We start from the raw sequence: 20,543 nt of genomic DNA, 5'->3' as shown, positions 1-20,543 counted from the left end.
GAGGGGAAATGAGCTCTCTGAGGTTGAATAACACCATTTGAGGTGAGCAAGTGATAAAAAAAAACTGACTTAGATGGTAGCAGGGTGGTTTGATTTATATCTGAAGTGTCCCTCAATGGCTCATGTGTTGACGGTTTAGTCCCCAACTTGGCATTATTGGAAGGTGGTGAATGCTTTTAGGGCCTAGTTGGTGATATTATGGGCATTGATGGCACGTCTTTGAAGGATATGGCGTCTCCTTCTCCTTTTTCTTTCTCTCTTTTGCTTCACTGTCACGAGAGGAAGATTGTTCTAGTACACGTTTCTGCCATGATTTGCTGCCTCACTGCAGGCACAAAGCAATGGGGCCAATCAATCCTAGACAGACACCTTCAGAACTGTCAGCCCAAATAAACCTTTACTCTTCATAAGCTGATTGTCGCCCCTATTTGTTATAGTAACAGAAAGCTGACTCACATAGACATCAAGTATGGGAGTGGCAGGTTAGTAGGGCAAGAAAAGTGGAATCATTTTTTTTTTTTTTTAATCACAGAGCTAAAGGAGGCAAATGTTGGTACATAATGTGGGGCCTTACCCAGACCCACTTACTAGGCAGTATACCCCTTGCCCAGTTCTGTGAAGCTTGGCTGTGAAGCAGCTATACTCCTCTAAGAGTTGTTTCTAAGGACTGGATGCAGCCAATTTGCGGAGGAATGCCTGGGAAGTTTCTCTCTCCAACCCCCGGGGATGGACAGCTGATGGTGAGAAGCTGAGGGAGGGGAGTCAGTCCTTGTTTCTGCTTTGGGTGGTGCAGTTCTGTGATGCCACTGATGCTCCAGGCACTTTTGAACAAAGATTGAGGATGAAGCTCAGTGGAAGTGAAGTAAGCCAATCCCCCAAAACCAAAGGCTGAATGCTCTCTCTGATAAGTGGATGCTGACCCATAGCAGGGAGGGGAGAGACATGGGAAAAATGGAGGAACTGTGATTGGGCAAAAGGGACGGAGGGTGGGTAGGGTGCATGGGGGCAGGAAAGATGGTGGAATGGGATGGACATCATCACCCTGGGTACATCATCTTCCTGGGTACATCGCCCTGGGTACCCTGCACATAAGGTGTGACACTACATCCTGTACAACCACTGACAGAAAAAGTTGTGCTGCAGTTGTGTACAATGAATCAAAATGCATTCTGCTGTCATATATACTTAATTTTTTAAAAAAGATTAAATGGGTGGGCAGCCCTGGTTGCATCATTTTGTAGAGCAAGGTGAAAAATGCAAACGAAGGACCTCTTGTCCTCAATTTACTAATAGCTTCAAAACATGACAGGGCATTAGCCAAAGCATGGTGTGTGAGGCCCTTTTTTCCTACAGGGCACATTGTAAGTGAACTGTGAACCCAGAATGTCTGGAGTCAGACCCAGCCGATGCTTAATGGTATATTCAGTAAGGAACTCAACCTTCTCAGTTTTCAGGTCTTTAACATGGCAATAATCTTACTATCTAAGTCAAAGGGTTTGGGGGAAACATTAAATGGGTTGCATGAAGTATTTGATAGACACTTTGCATTCAAAGAATTTTATTTATATATATATATATATATATATATATATATATATATATATATATATATATATATATATAAAATGCATGCAGCTAACCCAATCACTGCTCAGTCAGATTCAGAAATTTCACAGTCGTCAAGGGAGATGGGTTTCAAAAGAAAGTCAGCTCTCATTGGCTACTACTGTCTGAGTACCAGGAGAATTTACTTAAAGTCATCTGTATTTTTTTCTTTATATTCATAGAATACTTTGATCACAGGAATGATCCTTATGTGAAAAGAGCTGCCATGGTCTGTCTCTCATCCCATGAACAGTTAAAACTGAGTTGAGTCTGTTCTGGGTTTTGTATTTGTGAGAATAATTGGGATTCTACCGCCTTAACAAAAGTGAAAGTCTGGGCATTGTGGGATGGTGAGTTCTATTGCTGAGGAACTGATGGCAGAGGGTGACTCGAGATTCAGCAAATTGGCATCCGTGCTGCCCACGAAGACTGACCCGGTGATGTCAAGAAACTGAGAAGCAGGCTGATTTGTGTCCCTTCCCCCCCACAAAAATACCTTACAGACTTTTTTTTCTTCTTTCTAGTTGTAAAACTCTGTAGCTACTTAAGGGATAACACTGCTGGGAATTTTAACTCTGAATGAAGAGTTTTGTGTGGTTCTTAATTGGGAGAGGAACCTGTCAAAAATAATATATTCGCAAATACTCTGAACCATCCCGGGCCCAGCAACACTGTATAAACTGTCACACGGCTGGTGGCAGGTGGGTTGATGTTCCCACAGTCCCCAAAGCTGCCAAGAACATCTTTCAGAAATCTACTCCCTTGAAGATTTCTCGCCTAGGTATTAAAAGAGGTAGGGAGGGTCCTGGGGAGGGGGACAGGAAGGAATTAGATGGCTGGGTGACTCCTGTGAAATAGCTGAACTCTGACAGCTGATTTCCATTTAATTTGGCTTAGGGACTCATCTGCTTTAAAATTGCAAGTTTTAGCAAGTTCGCAGATCTCTTTCCTAGATCTGGGCTATAGATGATTTTTTTGGAGAATTAATGAGAAGAGGAGCAAGATACCCTGAGTGAAGAGGGTAAAGGAAACATGGGCAGGAGCCCTCTGAGCTTCCACGCAGAGCATGTGGCTGTGTCCTGTGTCACTTTGCTTCTGTCTGCACACAGACCAGCATTCTGTCCGTCATCCCTTCTTCTCCCCGTGAGATGTCCTGACCACACAGACTGCAGGCAGCTTCCTGCACCTCTGCAGGTTCTTTCAAGCGATTCAGGGGGAAGAAAAAGAATGAATAAGCATTGGCTCCCATTTTCCATTATGCCAGTCTTCTCCCTCATTTCAAAGTTTCCTAAATGTGTTTTGTGCCATGGGCCTCTTTGGCAATGGAGAGAAACCTGTGGATCATTTTCCAGAGTACAGTTTATAAATTGCATAAAATAAAATGCCCAGGATCATAAGAGAAACCAATTACATTGGAAGACAGTCCTTCCTCAACCCCTTGGATAAGAACCCCTGTCCTAGTCCCAGGGCCTCCTTATGCAGATGGTGCTCATCAGGGGAAGAGAAACCCGAAATGGGAATTTGAATGATGTCAAGAGTCACTCCTACAGGGAATGCAAGAAAAGGGAGATAGGGCAAGGATGAAGTGCATTCTGCTGCTGAGCAGAGAGGAGAAACGTGGAGAGAGGCTTGGGGGAAACCAGGAGGGGGTCAAGAAATAACCCAAGGAAAGAAATGGCAGAGTGGGTTTTCATCACAGACCCTTTGATGTCCTTTGAAAGACACAATTAAAACTTGGAACTTGTGCCTTATTGTTCCTGAAAACTGTTTGATTGAAGGTTGGGTCATACACGGGGATCAGAAATGTACTCAGAGGTTCCACGCCTCTCTGAACTTCCTCTCCTCTTCTCAAACCGTAGGAGCATTTTCGTCTTCCACCATCAATCCTGATTTCCACTCCTCTGTGGAACTCCCCCTTCTGCAGCTTACTTGTTGCATAACTTGACAATTAGTTGTTTTCCCTTCCGTAATGGCTCTTGTCTTCCATTTTCTCTCTCTCTTTTTAAATTTTTTTTAAAATTTGTTTTAGTTATCTTTTTATGGATCTTCCTCTCTTGAATGTCCCCACTGCCTGCCACATTACCCACAGTGAGCACATGAATACCTTTAATGAACTAGCAATGGATGCATGACAAAGTTCCCCCCTCCATCTCTGATAGAATGCTTGTACAGAACACATTGTCACCGTCCTCACATAGACATGTCCTGAGGGAGTCCTAGATGCTAAATGCCACACCACACTTATCCTCATATACTTATTCCTTCCTGGCAAAGCAACCCTGTCAGGTAGTTTGCTGATCCCACATCCGTGATGGAGAATGGCGAATTAATACACAGAGATGTGGGGTTGAGCGTAGAGTTGACTCTCCATTGTGCGTTTTGCATCTGTTGATCAAACATGGATTGTGAGGTGTATGGACGTGTAGCTTGTCATTATTTCCTATAAAATACAGCATGACCACTACTCACATAGCATTTGCCTTGTATTAGGAGTTATAAATAACCCAGAAATGATTTATAGTCTATGCAAAGGTGTGTGTAGGCCATATGCAAATGTCATGCCATTTTATAGAAGGAATTGAGCATGCAGATTTTGATATCAGTGAGGGTCCTGGAGCCAGCCCCCCCACCCACAGATACCAAGGCATGACAGACGGTATTTCTTTCTAATTTCAAAACCTATTTATTTTCCATTATATTAAGCTTTCTCCCCTATGATAAAATGGATAGTTATCTTTCAATACAATTCTGTTAGAATTCTTACTAGTAACTACTTGATATTAACAATAAACATTGCTGTTGTAATAGATGGAAATATAGTCTCACAATGAGGAAACCACACCATCTTTTTGTGTTCTTTATAAATCACTTACTAGCCACCATGACTGGCTACATTTCATTGACCCTTCATAGTAGCTCTTGGTATGAATAACCTAATCAATTACCCCATTGAGTCTCCCTTAGTCGTGATTTTTAAATTAAGTTCTGTACCATCATTATTTTTAAAAAAATGTTTTCTGGCAGAATCACAACACAGAAAGTACCTTTTCTCATTCTGTTACTATTATGGTTATTCACAATTGCCAGGGGATTTTGAAAGTGAAAACCAGAATGAACACTTTCAGGATAAGGACAGTTTACCATCACAACAGATTTGTAAGGCAGACATTATCAACCTCTTTATAGAAAGAGGTTAAATGAAAGCTCAGAGATGTTAATTAACCTTTTCAAGGAACACAGCTAGAAAGAACTAAAAGAGGAATTTGAACAAGTGGTCCACTTACCTATTATTACATAAGAATTTCAGTGTTTCCAAATCAAATTTGTCATTTAAACACTCTCAAGATAACTAATACCTGCCTTCAAGCATTAAAATGATAAAATCTTACCCATCACTGAATCACAGGAGATTTGTAATTATTTAAATGAGTGGTAAGGGTGAGGGAGGAGAAAAGATTAACTTAATGAGTAGTGTATTGTTATAATTACTTGGGTAAAAAAAATGATAATTTCACAACAAATCTGTTTAAATACCTTTAATTAAAGTAGTTTTTTGTAAATATGTTGAACGTTATTTTCTTAAAACAAAGTAATAAATTCATGATGTAAACTAATTTGCCATTTCCATATTAAGCTGCTAAATGGATTTTGTGAAATGGAAAAAATATTTTAGCAATCTCAATCACTTTTGGGTATCTAAAAGAATCTTTTTATTTATATTCCAGTGGAATTACAAGATGAATATTTATTTGTTCACAGTACTATAGCAAATGTTAATAATTTTGAGAAGTAATTTGCAGTTAAATGTCCTAATGAGATTTTTGTTGTTGTTGTTGCTGTTGTTTAGCAGGTACAAAATTTGACCAAAATAACAAATAAGTTGTAAATTCTTTAGGCATTCATTTTAATCACAAAGACTGTCCAGTACATACTAAGAGTTATTTTAGAAAAATCCCTGCTTAAACCTTAAGTTAAAATATTTATTATTTTTAATAGGCATAATTAGCTTTTTAATGAAGGAATAAATTGGTGTACACATATTTTTACCTAGCTTATTGCTTATTGATAAAAGTTGATTTTTTAATAAATAATAGTATGCAAAGATAAGAATCATGTAAATAACTAAAATCCACATCTAATCCCAAGATTTTGTTTGTTTTGTAGGTTTAGATTTTTTTTCAAGCTTTTATCTTTCATTCAAATATCATTAGAAATTTCTTTTGCATTCTGGTCCTAAAAACTTGGTGTTCTAGATAGGAAAACAGCACCTTAAAATTCTGACATCTCTTTCAGTATTAAAACAAAGGTTGGCAGCAATGAATAGCACAGTCAACATGAGATACCCTAGACTTTTCTTGGGGGGAAAATTGACAATGATTAAAAAAAATGGGAGGACCATGGCATAGATCTTGGTGAATTTAAATTAATATCTTAGTTTATGAAAAGATTATAGCTATAAGACTGGTTAATTTGAAAAAGAAATTACTAGAAATTTCTAAAATCATACCAATGTAAATGGGCCTGGAACACCAGTAAATCTGTTCTGTTTTTAATCCTAGGGGGAAAAAATTAAAAGATCAGAAATCTTAATGCAATTTTGCAACCATGGCCCGATTCATAAGAACAAGTCCTCACTAACTGCTTCAATCCAATGAACAAAGACATTAGAATAAAAGATCATTAAAGACCAAAATCATGCATAAGAATTCTAGAAAGACGAGAAGTTTACCCTGGCATTACCCAATCCCTTGTAATGTGAACTCAAAATTAGTTAATACAGGTAACCACTCAAGTTTTAGAAGTTCAAGTTTAGGGAGGGCTTGGCTCTAAAGGAGCTATGTGACAGAAAGTGGCTGCAGAGAACTAACGGTTGGTCAGCTAAGATGCGACACAGGACCATTTTCACACAATCACAAAAGGCTGAATTTACTATTCTATATATTAATCAGTAAAAAAAGTAAAAGAAATCATCCCCTGTCTGAGGAACGCATGACAGAAGGCAAACTATGACAAATCAGTGTAAATGTATTAGAAAAACATAACCCAGCCACCCTAAGAGGGATGGGGAAGAGACGAACAGACCTCAACAGGTTTCAAAAGCAGTGTTTTGACTAGATACTGTAAGATTAAATGCAAAATGATATGTGCTGCTAATAAACACCATACTCGGGTGGGTACATTTGTTCCTTCCAAGAATATGGCTTAAGAATTGTGAAAAAAATTTATATATATATATATATATATACCATCTTTTTGTGTTCTTTATAAATCTCTTACTAGCCACCATGACTGGCTACATTTCACTAAACACACCACACACACACACACACACACACACACACACACATACTCACACACATATATATTAGATTCTACTGAACAGGAAGTAGTTGTAATTAACTAATACCATCCATGCTGCATTAGAGCTAAAGTTATCAGTGTGAACTCACATTTTATTTTATATATAGAGAGAAATAAAAGTTTTTGGATATGCATGGCTTTGTATGTAGAGGTCCATGTCCTAAATGTCCTTATAGTGCTCCTACAAGTATGAGAGCCTGAATATGCTACTGGCAATGTCAAGGCCATGCACATAAAACCAGACTGACTCACAATCTGCACCCACCATCTATCTAAAGGAACTACCCAGGAGACAATCTCCTATCTTCAAGCTCATCTTAGGGGGCAGCTAGGCCACTATCCTTAGCAAGTTGTCCAAGAAGTCAAAGGATAATGCCTATAATCATCAGCCCCAAATGGTCAAGACATTACTAATAACTGGCAGTGTCCTGAATTTGTGTCCTTGCTTCCAATTCCAGACCAATAACGTCAAATATTCACCTCTAACCAATTACCCTGCCTCTATCAAGCCCGCCCACAATTTCCCCAGGCCAGTGGCTTCCATTAGGGGGATACCTGAAGCTGTCTATTTCTTCCACTAGAAAGATTACCCCTTCCTCTGCTCAGTCTTGAGCCCCTGCCAAAACACAAGTGGGTAGCCACCGACTCCTTTGCAAACTCTGAATAAATAGCACTTGCATTTTGTCATTTGATTGGCCTGCATTTCTTCCTTTACTTCCAGGGCAGTGGCAGCCCAGGAGCAATGAGCACACCCATAGTCTCCATCTTGGTTTCGAAAAATGCTCTTCTCATAAAAGGAACCAGGGCTCTTTGCAGTAATGGTTGATTTTTTTGCTGGAGCATGGAAAATAAAAAATAAGCGCTGTATCTTATGATGCCAGAAAATAGGGATTGCAAAAAGAGAAGGAGGCAGGGGGAAGAAAGGGAAAGAGAAAGAGAAGAAAGAGGAAGGACAGAAACAGTATGGCTAAGGGCATGGGCACCAACTTCCAAACTCCCCCACGCCAATCATGGAGCATGGGGGCAACTCATTATAGTAAAGATTTATGGGCCAAAGGACAAAATAAATATTCACTAGTCTTTACTGATATAACTAAATACTTGGTTGGACAAATAAATAAGAGGAGCAAAACAGATGACTCTTCCTATATAAGAATTCCAATTAGTAAATATAGATGAAATGCAGGATATAAAAAAAAAAACTACCATTAGATTGCAACAGTAATAGTTGTTGCAGCCAAGATCCACTGGGAATGTTCAAATTAGTGGGCAAAACTTAAAGCCTGAAGTAGTCACCCTGAATATGTTGACGAATCCCTGTTGTGGTTTTAACAGAAGTCCATAAATTCTAGAAGTCCATAAAATCTCTCCTCCGGGAGGTATGACCTATTTCCTGTTCCAGTAAAATATCCTTTTCCATACATGTGGGCTGCACTTAACTCCTCACTTCTAAAGAAAAGTAGACCGTATAAAGGGAAAAATAATGACTTTACACTTGAAAATCCTGGCAAAAACCTTGTGAACCAGCTAATCAAGCGGAGCACCCAGGGGTGAGGCATTTTGATCCTCTGTGCCCCTGGTGTGGTGCCATGATAAGGGCACAAAAGGCCATTCTTCCCCAGACTTTATGACCTTAGAGGAATCCTGGGGAAGTACCAGACAAATACCAATTAAGAGACAATTTTGCAAAATATCTAACTAACCAGTATCTTGGTCAAGGGTTAAATTGATGGAAAGCAAGGAACTCTCAGATTGGTGGAGACCAAGGAGACAGAGTGATTGATTAAATATAACTTGGTAGCCTGGATTGGCTCCTACCAAAAAGAGACAAAGCAGGACAACCAGAGGAGTTCAAAGGAAGTCTGCCGTTTAGGCAATAGGATTGCACCCATGTTCGTTTCTTAAATTTTGATAAATGTTCAGTGAAACCATATGGAACCATTGGGAAATAAATAAATAGTGAATTCTCTCCACTCTCTTAGTTGCATTTCTGGAGGTATAAACTTATTTCTAAAAATTTTTAAGTTCAATTTTAAGAACCATTAAATTTTAATTAAAAAAAAAAAAAGAGCAGTGCTACAGTAAAAGTAGGGTAAACAGCACCATCCAGGAGAACTTTAGCTCTTCACTAAGTGAACATGACCTAGACTCTCTTTGGTTTAAGATCTTTCCAGAAAGGGAGCTTTCTAGGTAACCATTTCCAACTGGACCATCAATGTTTTATCCATTTGAAATAAACAGTTATGAGTGTACATAAAACAGTCGGCAAAAACAAAATCTGTTTTGAAAAATATGTATATGTGCATTGAAAGAATTAGCAAGGGACTCTTGATACATCTAAACTTTTGAAAACATATTACTAAAATTGTAAAGAAGAAAAACAATTCTCCCCACAGATCTGAATTTCTATAATACTTTAAAGCTGATGGCCTTTCCTTTTTTTATGTGAAGATGCAAAAAACTTTTATATCATCTAACAAATTTTACTTTTTTTTCCATATGAGTTTAACTATGAGCATACCTTAATTGTACTCTCATGGCATGTTGGTAGAACCTTGGTTTGCACTGATTCTCAAGTTGTTCTTCTACTTTGAAATACATTTCCATCAAAGTAATTTCCCAGTCCCTTCTGTCTACCTCAATCATTTCCAAGATCCCTCCTGTCTGGGGATATCTTCATAATTATTGTAATCCTCTTCTTAGGTGAACTTCTATAACCCAGCCTTGACCCATTAGTTAGAATGGATGCCTTAGTGCTAAGTAGATTTAAGCTCGGGCACCATCTTGTACTTAATTTTCCCCAAAGCACCTTACAGGGTACTGAGCTGGACTTAATGAATAATTGGTTGTTTAATTAAACCCAAAGCTTGTACAACAGGGATAATCCATTTCCTGACTCTGCAAAGCAACTTAGAAATTACTGATCACCAGAGGTTGCCCTTATTGCTGGACATTAATTCCAGACAAAATATTAAAAACTTCAAGTGCAAACATCACGGTGGATTAATGCTCATACCTACTTCACGTGTCAGCAGGCATTTCAGGCAGCTTCCCGGTGGTGACTTTTGACCTACTTTTGCATCTTTCAAGTAAGATTCAGAGGCAAGCTCTGTAGATGATGTAGCCACAGGCTTTCCTCTTTTTATAGCCAACTAAATATCAGCACTCCTTAAATAAATAAATTTAAAACCTCACTGGTTGAAAGGCCATTAAGTTCAGAATATTTTCTTTAAAAAAAAAAAGAGAGAAACAAAACCAAAAACCTTTCTCTTACCTGTGGGAACACTCTCAAGGCAGTATTTTCTCAGAGAAAATTTGACAAAGAAGTGAGAAGTTGAAAGTTGAAATGAATGGAATTTTTAAAAGACTCCTGAAACAGGAGGTGGTAATGAAAGGTTAGACGGAATAAAGAAGAAATGGAAAATAAAGAGAATCAATACTATCTCTTGATAGTTTTTCTCATTAAACATTGTAGGATCCTGAATTATTTTCTGCTTTTATCAAATGACTATAGACCCTGGAATTCCTTCAACACAGGCAAGCAAAACGCTCCTACATAATCATTGACGTGTTCGAGAATCACAGCAAACATCCATTCTTCCTAACTAAGGGATCAAGATGTTTTTGTTTGAGTTGAATCCTTAAGGGCTCTATTACATTCAGATTCCCACTTCAGAGAAAAACATTGCTGTAGGGTGCAGATCCTTATGATTAATTTTAATTAATAACTGACATAGAAATGCAAAAAGATAAATAAGAAGTACTCATGGAACCACATCTGGCCTATGTTTTCTTTCCTTTGTATCTTGTAACATCCTCTCCATTGTCATGAGGTCTTGTAACCTTAGAGACAATAAAAATAAAGGCTGACCTTTTCAAATATTTGTATATCTCCTAGACAGATAAATATCACAGTGTGCAAAATAAAGAAGCAAAACAAGGATGTTCTTTTAAACTTTTATGTGAGGTTTTAGCTCCTGTGGAATTTTTTAATCCATTTGCAATTCAAAAGTCTCTGACTCATTAACTTCTTTAATTTTGTAAAGCAATTAATTTAGCTATTACTGCAAACTATTACCAATGTGGTTGCAACAGGACACCATTATTAAAACATTGTGTACAGACTAATCATCTTATTGATTCATTGGCTTATTTTCAGGGTGAAAGAATGTGGAACAATTATTTTTGTGGTACTTTTGTAGAATCCCAAGTTTTAAACAAATTCTATTTGATGCAGAAGCTGTAGATTCCCTCTGGAAATGAATGGGATTTTTTTTTTCCTTTGTGAAAAGTTGAAGTAACAGACACAAAACCATTAAAAAGCTATGTGGCAAGCGTATGCTTTACTTACGACTCTTGGTAGGGATAAATGCAAAAGAATTTTAAATTTCTCAAGAATTTTAATGTAGCATACATCCCAGTTCTGTATCATTAGCCAGTGAGTCAGTTCTGTTTATTAGCATTCTTTCTTGACAGAGGGAATGTGATACCTGGGTTATTACTTTATAAAAATGGCAAGGGACTTTTCTAAGGATCTGTCATTCACCCGCGCACTGGCTCATTCATTCAGATATTCCACAAATGTCTGCAGGCTGGTGAGTGTGTCAGCTTCTCCACTAACCACATAGGACACAAGAGTGAACATTGAACGGCCTTGATTTTTCATTCTCATGGACATCATGGAGTTCAGCAGTTAACAGAGAAATCTGGCTCCAAATCAGATTACCAAGGAAATCACTGTAGAATTAAAACCATGGTAAATGGAAGAGCTAGAGCAATGTGTGAAAGCTGTATGGTGGACAAAGACAAGGACTCCCTGGGAGCTAAAATCTAAAGGGCACATAGAAGTCAACCAAGTAAGAATGGGAAAGTAGGAGATATTATGGCATGCACTGGGTCATTCACATGCTCAGTGGGCAAATGACCTGTGCTGACCAAGGTACCAAGCAGAGAAACCACTGTAAGAATACCGGTGGACTATACCTGAGATAAAAAGGACAAGAGGTTTCAGGGTGGGGAGAATTGATAGAAGGTCTGCAGGGGTGTGGAATGGGGGAGTCATGAATTGTGCACTGAAGCTTGGCTGCAGAATTAACGGGAATGGTTTTCATCCCAAGAGTGGTGTGAAGCCATTCAGAGTCCGAATGGGAGCTGGAGGGAATGAGGGAAGTGTCAGGACAGGATCATGCTATGTTTTAAAAACTCAAAAAGTGTGTAAGGCCATGTTAAAACCCTTCCTAGATTCTAGATTCATTGCTCTTTGAGGAACCCAATGCCTTTTTTCCAGAAGGTTTGGCATTATATTTCACTCGATAATACTTGACCCTTGAAAACATACCATCAGCCCTTCTTTACCGTAAACATTGTGCAATTCTTTTGGATAAATGGAAAGATTATCCCGAATCGGGGGATAGACCGTAAATCTCTATGATATCAACTATACACATGTGTTCATGTGCCTGCAGTGTTTTCTCCTGTGATGAGAGGATTGTGTCTGTTGCTTTCAATTACCTTCATGTCCTCTCTCTGTGAAGGATTTTATGGAATCTGTTTCCTATCTTGGGCGACCAGAATATGTTTATTTCTTTAACATATTAAAAATGGGCTTTCCCATTTGCATTCGGTTGGGTTTATTCTTTATCGTGACAAGTTGGTGGTAGCATTATGTGGCTGTCAGAGTGGGCTACGATGATGTGTGTTTGCTAAAAAAACAAGGGATCATTAAGAAGCTATGCATGTACTTGGCTAGGTGCTTGTATAGCTTTCATAGCTTTTGTTATCAGGTGGAACATTTATCTTGGAAAGATCCAGCTAGCTGCATACAGACATCAAACATTCAGTCTTTTTTTTTTTTTTCCCCATGAACAGTATTTTCCCTCTTCCATCTTTAAAAAGAGTTCACTATGCTTCAGAGAGTCGTGTAGACATTGGGGTATATTCTTCTGTGGGAGCATCAATCATGTTACTGTGTCATTTCCTCTGAATATAGCTGGCTTCCATAGTATAAATGCAGGCTCTCCAGGATGTTTTGAATAGCAGACCATGTATAATGCTTTCAGCCAGGCGTTTCTAGAATGGAGATATGCAGCCACAGGGATAGCACCAAATAGTTACCACTGTGGATATAAAGTTTTACAACATAATTTTCAACTAAAGCAGCAAAGGTTTTCTCCACCCAGTGGATGTGTAAGCACAAGAGTAGAGGCAGAGAAATGGGGATTAAATAAATGTCCAGTGTGCAGAGGGGATAAGTTCTAATACTCTCCCTACCACTGACTGCCTGTCTGAAATCAGCCGAGCTTTTTACCTACTCTGTGTCTCAATCATGGGAACTCTGCAAGGGGAACAGGAAGCTCACCTCAAGGACTTCTGATAAAGGTCCAATGGGACATGGAAGCCTTCTTGTCATATCGTCAGGGTTCAAAAAAGAAATGAAAAGGACTATCTCTTTAAGCCTCAGACTTCGTAGGAAAACATGCTGACTTCTCAACTGTTTGTCTATAATTCTCTGAGTGACAGCCAAAGGGAGAGGAAGAAAAAAACATATAGGGAAAGATTGACTTATGAAATTCAAATAAGTGGCATTTCAAACCACTGTTTAGTTCTTCATCACTGAGAAACAGCTTATTTTTGCATATTTAAAAGATGAAAGAAAAATGCATACATATTAATTTTAAATTAGGCTTTCTAATGGTGGTAGAAACTTTTCAAGTGATTTCCAGTGGTGGGAAAATGAAGAGTTCATGCTCAAGTGAACATTTTAGTGTTTGAGGCAAGAATAAATTAATTATAGCAATGGAAGGTATACCCAAAGCACTTCACATTTTGAAGAAAAGATTGGAAATATATATGCACGTACATAAGTGCCCCAGGTTGTGGAGGATTTGGACAGTATGGCGGCTGGCATGGTTGGGCTTGGCCATGGTATATTAATTAATATGCTCAGTTTTGAATTCTCTTTCTTTTCAGCTCTGTCAATCTAACCTACCCTTTAGACTCTGTCTCAAGTGCTGCTGTACCTGGGAATCCTCCCAGGTTTTCTCTGCAACCAGTCACACAATCATAACATTCCCATTGTTCTTACATTAGTAATAATACCATTATCTCCACTATCACCCATTAAGATCACCAGCCTCATCTTCACCAATATTTATTGAGTGCTCAATGTTGGCTAGGCTGTATAATGAAGGTCTTATGTTTATTGCTTTACTTAATTATCTTAGTACTGAAATACAAATGCTATTCTTTATTTAGGCATGAGAAGCGGACTCTTGGAATTTAAAATGGAAATAAATGATGGACTCAGACTTTAAACCCAGGCAGCCTAAATTCAAAGCCCTGATTTCTGAACTCCTGTTCTTCACTACCCAACATTATAGTTCCAATATTATATTGAGCTTTTCGTTTTTCCTGCATTTTCTCTTCTCCCTAGGAAACTTCTTCTTCCCATTCTTCATCAGAATTGGAGTCTTTGAACTTTTTCTGACCACATCGCCACCAGGATGAGGACCCCATGGCCCAGCTTCCCTATGCACCAAGGGGATTGGATCTGACTAATTAGATGTCAGTGGAAAGTCTCCTTGGAGGGCAGAAGTTGGGTCATCCATGATCCTTTCTTCCCTCTCTCAGCTGGATTTGGGTCCTGGGATTGATGCTGAACCAGCATCTTAGACTATAGCAATGAGGTCCCAGGATAAAGGTTCTTAACAATAAGTGTAGAAAGACTCTGGGTCATTGATCCAGGCCACAAGAACCAACACTAAATCAAGTCTTTCTACTCTTATTTTATATGAGAGGGAATACATTTCTAGTATTTATATTTCAGTTACCTTTGTATTTGGATCCTGTGAAATCAACCCACTCCTACCTATGATACTCTTGCAGGGCAGAGGGACTTTTATTTGAGTTAAGAATATTCCTAACATGTTTAAAAGGTACTTAATAAATATCAGATTGCTCTATAGTAATTACAGATTTCCAGATATGTTTAAGGCCTATCATGAAAATCACATGATCCAAAAGTGGTCATCATCTGAAACCCTCAGAACCGGATAGTTTATTATCCTAAGGTTTGTTTTGCAGCCATTCCAACTGCTTCTGCTGTATTAACACAGGGGAGAGTTGATATGAAATGCTATTATACATTGCAGGGCACACTTCCAGTGTTGAAAAAAAGATTGCATTAAAAAAAAAAAAACATGAGTCCCTCTTTAAATCGATGTCATCTCTTATTGCAGTGATCTTAACTGGCATTATTAAAAAGCCTGTCAGCCGTTATCATACCAATCCTCATTCCAATAATCATCTGCGCCCTAGCCCACTTAATTGAAATTAATTTGATGCAGCATTACAAGAGGAATATTCTGGAAATTAGTACCTTAGAGGAAAGCCAGGCTATGAATGACCTTCCAGCAATATCTACCAATGATACAGAGTGGAGATGCTAAAAAAAGAGAAGAAAATAAACTGTATAATTATCTAAGACCCCACCCTATACTATTTAGTGTTGCTTTTTTTCTTGGGGATATTTGCCGCAGTCTGGCTGGGCACAAATCACGAGCCACTGAAGCAGGAACAAACTTTATTTCTGAACTCCACCAGCACACTCCACACACGCTCCTCGGGAACTCTCCCGAACGCCATGTGGCTCCTCCAAGAACCACCAACCGGAAATCCCTCCTCCGGCACTTCCCCAACCAATGCGAACTCTTCAGGAATCCCCACCAGAGCTCAACCGGAACTCAACGGGAACTCCTCAGAACTCAAAAGTCATCATCTTAATGGCTCGCTGGTGTCACCTCTCAACCACTACTTCTGGCAAAAATGCCATGCGTCATCCCGACTCGGATGTGGCCCTCAACAGATATTGTTGAATCCATTACTATCTCAGAATACAGGAGGATCTTGTGATAGAATAAATGGTAAAATGGTAAAAACATTCATGTTCTGTTGTTCCTTGTTTTATTCACTAATTCCATCCTTCAATAATATTTTTAAGCCAATATTTTTCTTGTTGATGAAGATGAAAATAACCATAGGTAATTAAAAAAAAAAAAACTAAGCTCTTATCTGGTTTGAGATAGCGATTACAGTGAACAAGACACAGAGACTGAAAGCAATTGGAGACAGGGGGAGGTCATATCAGATCTCTCTAAGAACGTATAATTCGGGTTGAGAACTAGATGACAAGATACGTCAGTCTCATGAAGGTGTAGGGGGAGGCATCCCGACAGGAGAGATGTGCGTAGTCTTTATAAGTGCACAGATCAGCTTTTCTGACTCAAGAGATGGATGATAACTTCACCCTGGAGCAAAGTGGGAAAGGATGAGGGAGATAGGTGCTCAGATCCGAGGGGTAGACGGGACCAGACCAAAAAGCACCTCGAAGGTGTTGGGATTTTATTCTAAGTTCTTGCATCATGAGTTGCAATGGAAGTGACCATTTTATATTAAGGACCTATGGTTCTCTGGCTGTGTGTAGCTTCCCCAACTTAAAAATAGGTTTTCAGGATATGAACTCCTCAGTCCCATATCCATACAATTTAAGTAACTACCACTGACAGAAATTAACCAGTGTTTCACAAGTGTTCATATTAATGCAATATGGAGGCTGGAACAAGTTATAGATTCTTGTGAGTTATATTAGATCATGAATCTCACTCAATTATGAGCCTCTTTTTATTCATACTGCAAGCCTACAGAAATAGTTAACTCAGCCTCACCTGTCAGTCGTATATTAAGTTGATTAAATATTGATTTTTAATTTGAGATTTGTCATTTCCTCTTTAATAATGCTTCATATTTGCCTTTTCTTATTTATTACCCTGTATATCCATTTTAAAAATGTATCTTTGGAAAGTGGTAATAGACTATTAAAGGCATAGGTAAGCATGAGCCCAGGGAGCAGGAGTACATCAAGTTGTGTCCGTGGACATGTTTTTGTATTGTTGATAAAGGGTGTTAAGTAAATTCTGATCCTTGGATTTACCTTGTGCGATTAAGCTTACCTACAGATTCCCTGGTGTGCATGTAGGATCATGGTTGTTGGTAATGGATGCACAGCCCATGGCCCTCTCCTGGGAGGGCTTCCGATGACAGCTGCTCTGTCCTGTCCACCCTGCCTCCGCTTTGGGATTCTTTCCTTGTTTTCAATCATTCACTGCTCATCAACCTGTAAAGGGAGACTGGCCCATCAGCTGCCCCTGTCTTAAACCCACAAAGGGCAAAGAAGTATGCATCTTTTGCAGAGGTGAAAATTCTCTGTTCATTTCTTAGAATAGAGCATAATTTAGAAAGGATGTGAACATGACAGTGAAATAGAATTAGGATTGAACCTGGATTGGAGTACTTAGATTGGGCAGGTGGCTCTTTCTCTGGGTCATTCCTTTTTCTTGAATATAAAATGAGAATAATATTTTCTTTATGGGATTTAGGGGAAGGTAAATCATATGCTTAATGTCCAGGAGATGTTTAATAGGTATTAGAATTCATATTATTCTCAGAAACCTAAATGCCATTATTTTGATCTCAGAAATTCCCCAATTTTTTTTTATTCCCAAATGGGAATCCTTTCCATTTCCATTGCCAATAGGATCCGGACTCCAAGTTGAAGACAACACAAAGAGTAAATATACACGTGTGTGCATACACACTCTATATACATGTTATCCACTTATTTGTTATCATTTCAAGTCAGACCTTTATGACTTTTGTCTTAGTTCCTTGCAAGACTTCCAAAGGCTAAGAACACTGTGATCTTCAAAGTAGGTTCTAAGGAAGGAAGAAGAAAGAAAAAGGGGGCAAGGTGAGCAAAAAAGTCCATTGATGGAGGTTAAAAACAAAGAAAATATTTGAAGAGTTTTAAATCCATCCTATTTGGGAAACATTAAAGGTTTAGTTTTGATGATATTATATCACAAGAAAATATTCTGGCTTCAGTCATTCATTGGGTGTAAAATAGTATCCACTCCTTGTGAGGATTTTTATTAAGGAGGATTTTAAAATGTGGGTGAGTACCCACACTAACTTCATTGTTAAATCGCTTTGTTGATCTAGGATAATATATGTCTATAAAATTTGCATGACTTTAAAAAGTATCTTCAATAGTGAAGACGGTATTTAAAGCAATTCTTGTTTTTCTGCTTCTTCTTCCTAATAAGTGATCATTTCACTCTATTAAAAGCTCTCAAACCTTATAGTCTGTAATGTCTCAAAACTGCATATGTCGGGGCTGGGGTTGGGGATCAGTGGTAGAGTGCATACCTAGCATGTATGAGGCACTGGGTTTGATTCTCAGCACCACATATAAATAGATGAATAAAATAAAGGTCCGTCAACATCTAAAATTTAAAAAAAAATTCATATGTCCACCTCCATACCAAGAACCATTCTTTAAGAGGGTCTGGGCTAGATGGAGGAGGGAGCTCTTATTAGGAATTTCTAGTGGTTGGGATGGAGGATGCAGGCAATTCCATATAATGTTTTGTTTTATTTTTACTTACATTTGTTTCATTTGTTTTAAAATTTCAAATATATTAAAGGGTGGTATAGGAGTTCTCTCCCATCAAAATGAGGAATGGGTTAAAACAGAAAATTGATTCAGGAAACATAGCACCTTGAAAGACAGCAAGTTTTATTCATTTTTGAGCCCTCAGGTTAGCGTTGGTCATCCAGTAAGTGTTTGCTGAGTAAATGAATCATCTGAAGGAAGCTTTACCTCTTGGAAATGAGATAACTGCTCTCCCAATAAAATATAAATGCAAAAAACACCTCTATAGATTCTAATTTCCCCCAAGACTCTCCAGCTGCAACAGCTGTTATATATGACAGGAATATCACTCCTCCTCACTAACTCTGACCCTGGAAATGCCTGTTACAAATAACTGAGCTCTCCAATAGTTCACAATGACCCTGTTCCCTGAGCAGAACTAATCAGTGATTTGGAATCCAATCGGCAATTCTATAAATGAGGCATTGCTCCCATTGATTCTTATGTGGTCATCATCTATGCATTAGAGGAGACAATTGCATATGTTAGCATCAGTCAATATTATGAATAAACTCTCCAGCCATGAGGTTTCAGGATGATGATGACCTATTGTGATGTTAATGTCTTCCTTCACCCACAGTGTCAATGGTTTGAAGTGAGAAGAAACTCGTGGTACTCTGAGATACTCCTAATTCCACATGCACTGAAAATATTTAAGGTATCTTTGTACCAACTTTTGAACTGTGTAGCCATCAATGTCTCCCACATATATGATGCTTTAAGATATTTTAGAATATTAATTGTCAAATGTGTAATTTCTACAGTATTGACGGATGGAATAGATTCAATTCTTAAAAAGGTACTGTTAAAAGATATTGATAGTAATTTTTCTGAGGAAAAAAAATGCATGCTGTTTTACAAGTTGGTTGAGGCAGGTATCTGAACCTGTAGTTTAGTTACCAAAAGAAAGTCAAGGCCGTGGAGTTACTGTAATGGAAGACAGGATCTCTGGACCAATCTGCAGCTTAGATCCTACACTACTCAGAGGATGAGGATATTTTTGAAGCACTTTATAGGTAAAAGTATGTGATTGGCTTAGAGAAAATTCACCATCATCAATTATGAAATATTAATAATAAGACACAACTTATATTGGGTTATGAAATTGTTATGCTTATAATTTGATTGATATTTTGTTATATATTTTAAATGATTACAAATTCCCAATCCCCAGGAGCCTAGATGCTGAAATGATGTTACTGCATAATTCCACAGGGAATAATTTATCCATGGGAAGCCAATCTAGAAATGTGTTGCTAAACTGGGTTCTCATCTCCCTTGGCCGAACTTTGATCTCAAATATAAGGCAATTAATTTTGATAATATCTTTCTTGATAACCAAATGACTATGAGCTAATGATATAAAATGTGATAGAAGTGAAAGAGTAATTGTCATATTTATTTTCTCATTGAGTTTAAAATATGATTTTGCTATACATTTTTACAGTGTGTCTAGGTAAGAGCTGAATCAGTACATATTACCTCTCCTTCAAAACACCCAACTTCAAGAACACATATGATGCTTTGGAAAGATAGGTTTTTAGTAATTTTGTTCTGAAATATTTAAAATTTCAAACCCATCTTTAGATTTAACATTAAGCCTGTTTATGACTTTTTATATTCAGATTTGTGCTTAATTTATATTTATTTTTTACAAGGCAGATACTCCTTTATCATTCGAATATGTGACTGCTCAAGTTTTATTGCAGTATACTTTATTATAGTCTCCCTAATTCTGTAAGAATTTGAGCATCACATGAACTTACAATCCTAGGAGCGTGCCCTAGAAGATTTGGAGAATTTCTTAAAATTGAACTTGAAGGAAACATTGCTTGGATTGAACCCTTTGCCAGTTACCACAAGGGTGCTCCAAATGCAGATGGAAAGAATTCAATGGTGGGCTCCCTGCTCCAAAATGCAGATGGAAAGAATTCAATGGTGGGCTCCCTATTACACATCATAACCCTCGTCGGTTTCTGAAAATATTAACAATTATAACAGTATTAACAATTTGGAGAAATATTAACAA

The sequence above is a fragment of the Callospermophilus lateralis genome, chromosome 20 (genome assembly GCF_048772815.1).
Source record: "Callospermophilus lateralis isolate mCalLat2 chromosome 20, mCalLat2.hap1, whole genome shotgun sequence".
Lineage (NCBI taxonomy): Eukaryota > Metazoa > Chordata > Mammalia > Rodentia > Sciuridae > Callospermophilus > Callospermophilus lateralis.
Note: the sequence above shows the minus strand (reverse complement) of the source record.